General features: G+C 33.1%; 1 long non-coding RNA gene across 1 annotated transcript; it reads right to left on the bottom strand.

The window, feature by feature from the left end:
* Positions 1-3960: 3960 nt before the first annotated feature.
* Positions 3961-6007, bottom strand: LOC18594852 (uncharacterized). Its single transcript, XR_001928705.2, has 4 exons — positions 5856-6007; positions 5520-5720; positions 4923-5448; positions 3961-4540 (listed from the first exon to the last, which is right to left on the bottom strand). It is a non-coding gene; the product is annotated as an uncharacterized LOC18594852 (long non-coding RNA).
* Between the last annotated feature and the right edge of the window lie 1629 nt (positions 6008-7636).

The following is a 7636-nucleotide window of genomic DNA, read 5'->3' as shown; positions in this document are numbered from 1 at the left end:
TCTATTTTTTTTAATGAACTTAAGTCAAGCCTAAAATCTCATTAGAAAAATAGATTCAATTAGGTGGTCAATCACACCTAAATAAAAAAGATTGATGGCAATTCATTTTATGTCAAACGGCTGAGTTTTAGGACTCATACATTATGACAGGCGCTGATGGAGATTTTGATATAATGAATGAAGTACTGAGGCTTCAAAACTATATTAGTTTCATTATGATTAACAAATTATTTTTGTTCACATAATCTATATTATTATTTTGCTTGCTTTTAGATTGTCTAATTTCATTATGGTAATGTTTCTCCCATAAACAATGCAGATTGAATCAGCACTTCATGCTATGTGAAATGTGGAAGGTCTCCTTATGCTCAGAGTTTATATGACATCCAATGTTCCTCCAAATAATACCCCTAAAGTGAGGGTTAAACCAGTAATGCCATATTTGATTGGCATTCTTTCCTCTTTGGGTTTCAAGTAGTATCTTGAATACTTATATTGCACTTATTTTATACTTAACTTTATGTGTCATTGGTTTTGGGTCAATTTTGAAATCGATTGTATATCATAATCTTACACACCTTTAATTTGTACAAAGAATTAGACTTGGATTTGGATCTTCCATGGGGAGAGTTTTCTATTTTTACCAAGCCATCAAATCACATAAGTTTTTCTTTTCATTTATTTAGAACATTTTTAGGGTTGGATGAAAGTATCGGGCTTTACGAAGGTGATTGAAAGAGGTTATAATCATGAGTTTAAGGGAAGAAAAACTAAAACTGTTGTTTTTCATATTGCTTAAGCTATTACCTTTTTTTGTTTTGGTTTAATGCTGTGGTCTTGAAGTTATTTGACACTTTTTATGCACAAGAGATTTGGTACTTCAATTTTGTAGATTATATTCAACTTTTTTATCTTTGGTTATGTTCATTTAATTAGTAATATATTATTTTTTTTGGCGTTAGGATACTTTGATCATTGTGTTTTCGAGTGATTTTGATTTTATTTTCTTATTTTTTTTCTTTCTTTCCATGTTATGAGGTTCATCTCATTGTGTTTTGATAGTTGTACTGAAGGTAAGTGTCTGTGCTATTTCTGTTGTTGTTCTATTGCATGTATTTAGCTTAATTTTTTTTTCATATTGTTTTGTTATATATTTTTTGTTAGTTTTGTATCCAAATGCTTGCATGCAATGACTAATGCTTATCAAAAGGAAGTCTTGAAAACATTATGAATGTTGATGATTTTGAGAATTTGATTGAAATTTTTGTGACAAATTAGTATTGTTAGGATTTGATTTTAGACAAGTTTTACCTCTCATCCCATTTAGATAAAAAAATTGTGATATGTCACTGTCTCAAGAATGAAATATTTTGCATATTTCCTTTGACCAATTAAAACTATAGTCTTTTGGATGGTCTGCTTGCTACAACAAAAATACATATATGTAAACTGTTAATTTTGAAATTTGCAGGATGATTCATGGTATGCTAATTAAAGATGGAAAGACGACATATGTCTACCGACGTCTTAAACAAGAAGAATTTTTCGAAGGTGCTAAATTATGAAGGTATACATTGAAAAGGTTGAAAAAGTTAGCTAATTAATTCTAATTAATGATTTTTTTATTCATTGTCCAACTATTTATAAGGGAATATGCTATTTATAAGGTTGTTGCTTGCCATTTTAATACTGTGCTTTAAAATAGGTTAAGGTTTTTTTAAGTGAACTCTCTTGGTTTTCTCTCAAATAGCAGAAGTTTTATAAGAACTATTAGGGGCTTTGATACCACTTGTTGGGTAGACGTTTGTTTAAAAGTGTTTGTTTTGGTTTATGTTATCAAAAAACAAGAAGGAAATAAACAAGATTGCAATTCTTGATCAAGTTAGCTTCGTGAGTAGTAATGATCAAGTAAATGCAATGAAGCTCAAGCCAAGTTATTCCTAAAGAGTTTATAGTTTTTTGGGTTTACAAATGGAGAAAGGAGAGAGAGAGTTTGACACTATATGAGACATAAACTAATGTAAAAACGGATGTGCATTTAGTCCAATCAATGTAGGTATTTATACATGAAAAATAACAACTTGTTCCTACTTTTATTGCCCATCTTGTGGACTGTTACGACTGAATTCAAATGTAAAAAAATAATAAATGTTTCTTATTTCTTGTTGCTCTTCATGCTTGAAAATGCGCTTCATGGACTGAGTCTTCAAGGTTGTTTGGCATCTGGAATGTGAACACTTGAACATTTCTTCATGTTTCAATCTTAATTCTACGACTATTAAAGGGGGATATTTAAGAATGTGGAAAATGGCGTTTTTTGCAATTATTTGATCCATATGGCTGCATCGGAATGATATGGTTTTCATTGGAAAGGGTTTCGGGTAATAAGAAAGTTTTCAACATTGTTAAAGTACGAGTGGCTTTGTGGTTTAAAGCAAAATGGCTAGTGGATAAAAATTCGATTTTAAATATTTGTAATCCGTCTAGGAGGTTAAAGTAACTAAGGGAAGCCACTTGGTGGATAAGACCACCTATGGGCACTTTAAAATTTAACATTGATGGGGCATCGAAGGGGAACCAAGGGAAGCATGCATTAGTGAAGTGCATAAAGATAAGGGTGGTGTAGTTAAACTTACGTTCTTTAAAGTAGTGCGAGTCATGGACTCTAATTTGGCCAAGCTTATGGCGATTAGGGAAGCATTTACTATTTATGCAGTTTCGAGTCGATCTCATTCTCATCGAGTTTTAAGTGAGAATGACTAAAAAAATACCGTAAGCCAGGTGATGAATCCTGGGGCCATGCCTTGGAGATTAAGGAGCTATACATATGGAGGCTTGTAAACTACAAATGGGCGGTTGGGAAATCCACCATATACTTCGGGACGCAAACAATTGAGCAGACCAGTTGGCCAAGGCTAGTATTCAACGCACACAACCAATGTTGAAGAGGCTGGAGTCATACGGAAACTAGGTAGTATCCGTAAGTCATGTTAATATGATGGCTTATGATGAATCATGGTTTATGATGTTCTGTATGTCAGGTTACCAAGCATAGACTGGTACCAAAATGGGCAGTAATTGTACAGTTATATCATTAATGAAATACTGCTTTGTTAAAAAAAGAAAAAGGTTGAGGTGAATAATTATATGTGATCTGTGTGGAGGTGAATAATTAAAGCATTATTTATATATTTTGGGGCAGCTGCATTGTGCAAACAATAAAAGAGGGTCTTGTAATAAACTTCTTATTCTTTTTTCGACCCCAATTATCTATATTAGATGCATATTACTATATCACTAAAAGGTTGACTTTACTGCAATTTTTATATGTTCTCAAAAAAAATTTCTATATATATATATTAGCATCTAGTGATGTAATTTAATAAGGAATCTAACCACGTTTTGATGTGTTTTGCTTATAGTTTCAAATATATATAACTATTATATCTAAAAGAATTGAAATTTAAGTAAATCAATTAATTGAAATATAAGGAGCATAAAATTGTTAATTTAAAACTATATAAGGGTATTTTAAATGTTATACTAACTTATTAAAAATTGTTAATTTTTACTTATGATTTTCATTGATTCTTCAGCCATAATTTTAAATATCAAACTACAATAAAATCACAAAATATGCTGATTTTAACATTATGTCTTTAATGATCATTTTAATTTTTCTCATTACATTTCACAACATAACTATCATTATTTTTACCGAGTACATTATCTTCTCACCATTTGTTTCAATCTCATCATCACAACTCTCTACCATACCATCAATGCAATCGAATATTTTAAAGTTTTGTATACTTGATTTACGTAACTAAGTATTTCAAACTATATGTTCGAATTTTCTAAACTTACATTGTTTTTAGTAAGGAACCTTCACGAACTTTGACTTAAAAACCTTATTAAGTCCCACTCGTATTATTTAGTTGTCATTTAGAGTTGTCAAGCTACTAATTCAAGGACTAGTCAGACATCAATTTATTAACTACCAATCAAGGTACAACAAGCATAGGACCACAAAGGGTACATAAAATCTAAACAAGAGAATCAAGAAGAAAACACAACACCCCACACATAACGAAAAGCCACCTGAACACATAAATCAAATATATGCCCCAAATAGAAAGAAACCTGCGGCATAAATGCAACATTAAACACAGCCTCTAAGAGCATCAGCACTACCCAGACAGTACCCCACATATGGAGCCGGATCAAGAATCAATCCCAAAACTCCCTCACAGCATAAACAAGAGGACCAAAGAACTATGCCCCCAAGTATGACTCCCGCACACCAAGAGGACCGAAGAACAAACCCACCAACACTCCCTCATGAGTCCTCAAAACACCTCCAAATCTCGCCAAACCCAGGTTTTGTCTTGCCTAGCCATGCGCATTAAACTTTAACTCGCTCGATTTACGGGGTTCATGCAAGTCCCAACCAGGAGCTAGTAACCTTACCATTCTTTCCACACTTTCATGGTTCAACCCACCACCCAGTATCATCAACCATCCCATCCCCTTCAAATGCCTTCACCAAAAAGAAAAAAAGAAAAAAATCTCTCTCTCATCTCATTTTGTCATTAAAATCATAACATTACGAGTAAGTCAAATGGACGGAAGGGTGGCACCAAAAACAATAATCCATCTCCTCCTAGAAAGCCCCCGCCAATCAAAATCATGTCAAAATTTAATTAAAGAGTCCACCAAATTAGAACATACCCATTTTAACCCCCACCGTCGTAAAACATAACACCAAACATCCATAAAAACCACGACACCAATTATCCCCAACCATATTAGCCCCTTCAATCTAAAAAAATTCCTAGTTGGGTACAATTAAGAATGGCCATCCATGAAAAGAAGTGGACTTTAGGAGGAATACATAATTTCCAAAGTGAGGAGAACCATACCTTATGGTTATCAAGCTCCAAAGAGGAATCCAAGAGTCAAAACAAAGTGCTTAACAGAAAAGCTGCCTTCGGATTTCTTAAGTCAAATCTGGGTTTGTTAAGTTACCAGCATAGAATACTAAGGAGATTGTAAAGAAAAAAGGAGGTTGCTGACCTGTTTTAGAGCTAAGGTGAGTTTCACCGGACAGAAAAAAGGAGGTTGATGGCTTCTTAGATTCTTAGAATGATGAAGTTTTTGCATTGCTTATATCATTTTTCCATCAAACGAAGAGGAAAAAAAGAAAAGTAAAGCAAACAATGAACTAAGCAGCAAAATAAGCAATGTTTTAAGAGAAGGAGATTTAGATTAATTTTACAAGTGCAATACAACCATTCAATTCCACACCAAAAGCATATGCTGTAAAAAGTTCAAGAAAACCAAATAACTCTAAGAAAATAAAAACGAGAAGGATAAATAAACCAGGAACCATGGAAAAATCCTTGCCGAGCTCCGCAGCCAACCGATGAAGCTAACTGCATAAGATCCCTAGAAAAATAATAATATAATCAGTCATAGATATAATCGTTCAAGAAACGAGAATTTCTTTGGGAATCCACCTGAAAGACTGAGAAACGTAATCAAAGTAAAGCCGCAGTGAGTTCAGCCTCAAGCGGGTTATCATCTAACAGCAGACGAATCACTTCCCTGATTTGGGCCATTGACTGGCGAAGCTCTTCCAGGGCTCTCAACGTTTCTTCGGTTTCTGCCTTCATCTTTGCTAAACTTTCTTTCAACCTTTTCAGGTTCTTCTCCTCTTTCTTTGATCGTTAATTAATTGATTTTGGTAGCAGAAGAAAAAGAAAAAGAAAACGAAAGAAAAGCAAAGCAAGATTTATCAGACGAGAAAGAAAGCAAAGGGAGACAGAACCAAAAACACTAAAATATATATGTACCTTCACAACCCTCTTCAACGTATTATTCGTCCTCCTAACGTTTGCTGCCATTTCATTCCTTGGCGCCATGAGATATGGGAGATATGAGACAGAAGAGAGGGAGGGAAGGTTGCAGCCTTTTCACCCTTTTATATGTGATGAAAGTAGGGACGGTCATAAAAAATGTTCCGAGTGGATGGTCGACAAGCCACAGAGCCTAACTAAATATGTCTTTGGACAAGGAATTTGATGTGACCAACGCCTCTAAGGCAATGAAAATCATGGATTTGATTTTTTATAAATTTGGTTGATTAATTCCTGTTTTAATTCTCGGATGGGTCAATGATAAGGACATGAAACAAAATCCGTAGGCGGAGAGTGACCATTATCGTTCGGTTCCTTATATTTGCTCGCGTTAAACACCAAAGAATCGTTCGATTCCGAAGGGTAGTGCAACTTGTCAGTCTCAGCTCTATAGGCTTGTTGTCCCCACAACGTTGGAAAAATTGGCACTCTTTCTTGCTGGCGTCCACTTTCTTCATCAGGTGGTCGGTCGTGGAGATGCCCAAGAGTGCAATGGATAACAAATTTAAAGAAATTAGTAAGGTCTAAGTATATGGGCATTGATTGTCACAAATTTACAAGAATTGGTTTCTTTTTTATTTATTTTTAAAAGTTCTTGATCTACCAAAATATTGATAGTTGATCATTTTTTAAAGTTACTTCAATTTATAGCATTTATATGATCAAATTATTTATTTTATTTATTATCTTTCAATTTTTTACTATATATGTTATATATTCGACTTATTTTATATATTTATTTATTTATTTCTTTTTTTTTACTTTCTTTACTCTTTTTATTTTTCAAAGTTTTATTTTACTTTTCTTGCAACACATTTTCTTCTACCTTATTTTTACTTGATGACAGCCTTTTTCTTTGCCAAGTGTCATTTGCAATAATTGGAAAAAGATGACATAGCTTTCCTTTCTTCGCTAGCTTAATATTCAAAACTAGTTTTTTTCTTTTCGTTAAAGCAAATAAGTATATTAAATAATACAAAACGATACAAATTAGACCAAACACTAGTCTTGCTATAAAAACAATAGCATCAAAACAACCACACAAATAAACAACACTAGTACACTGTTGAGATTTGTAAAAATCTATCTTTTGCTTATGCAATATGAATATGCTCAAATTTAATGCAAATTGCAAGCAAAGATTTCATGCAAGTGTACACAGTCGCAACAAGTAGTAAGTGATGAGTGAGTTGTCGATCCTCAAGGAGTTGATCTAACAATTGATGCTAACTACCAAAATTAACACAAGCTAACTTTATCCAAGCAACAAATTTTGAACTATGATTAAAACAATGTAATCTAATTAACTAAGTCTACTCTAAGTGGTGCAAATGATAAATTGAAATGGAATCAATGATCTAATATTCTAGGACTATGGTTTCCTTTAATATTTCATTTGGAGTTGGGTTTGGTTAGTTACTTAATCTCAATAAAAGTTGATGTTAGTCTAAAATCTTAGGGTATGTGTAATTCTCTGTCGAGATATTACACACTTGCTTAATCTAATTGAATCATTATATGTCTATATGAGACAACTAAACCAAGCTCTTTAAACCAAGGCTTCCCAAAATGACTATGTGTGGCAACTAAAAGTATTTCTACCCTAATTGCACTTCAAGCACTAAAATTCCTTTTTAAGTGTTGAACACACATTACTTAAAGCTAGGTCTATTTTAGAATCACTCTTTCAAGTGTCATCTAAATACTTAAGCTCATTT

Source organism: Theobroma cacao, chromosome 7, assembly GCF_053813885.1.
Source record: "Theobroma cacao isolate CCN51 chromosome 7, ASM5381388v1, whole genome shotgun sequence".
In the NCBI taxonomy this organism is placed as follows: Eukaryota; Viridiplantae; Streptophyta; class Magnoliopsida; order Malvales; family Malvaceae; genus Theobroma; species Theobroma cacao.
Note: the sequence above shows the minus strand (reverse complement) of the source record. Positions and strands in the feature narration are given on the sequence as shown.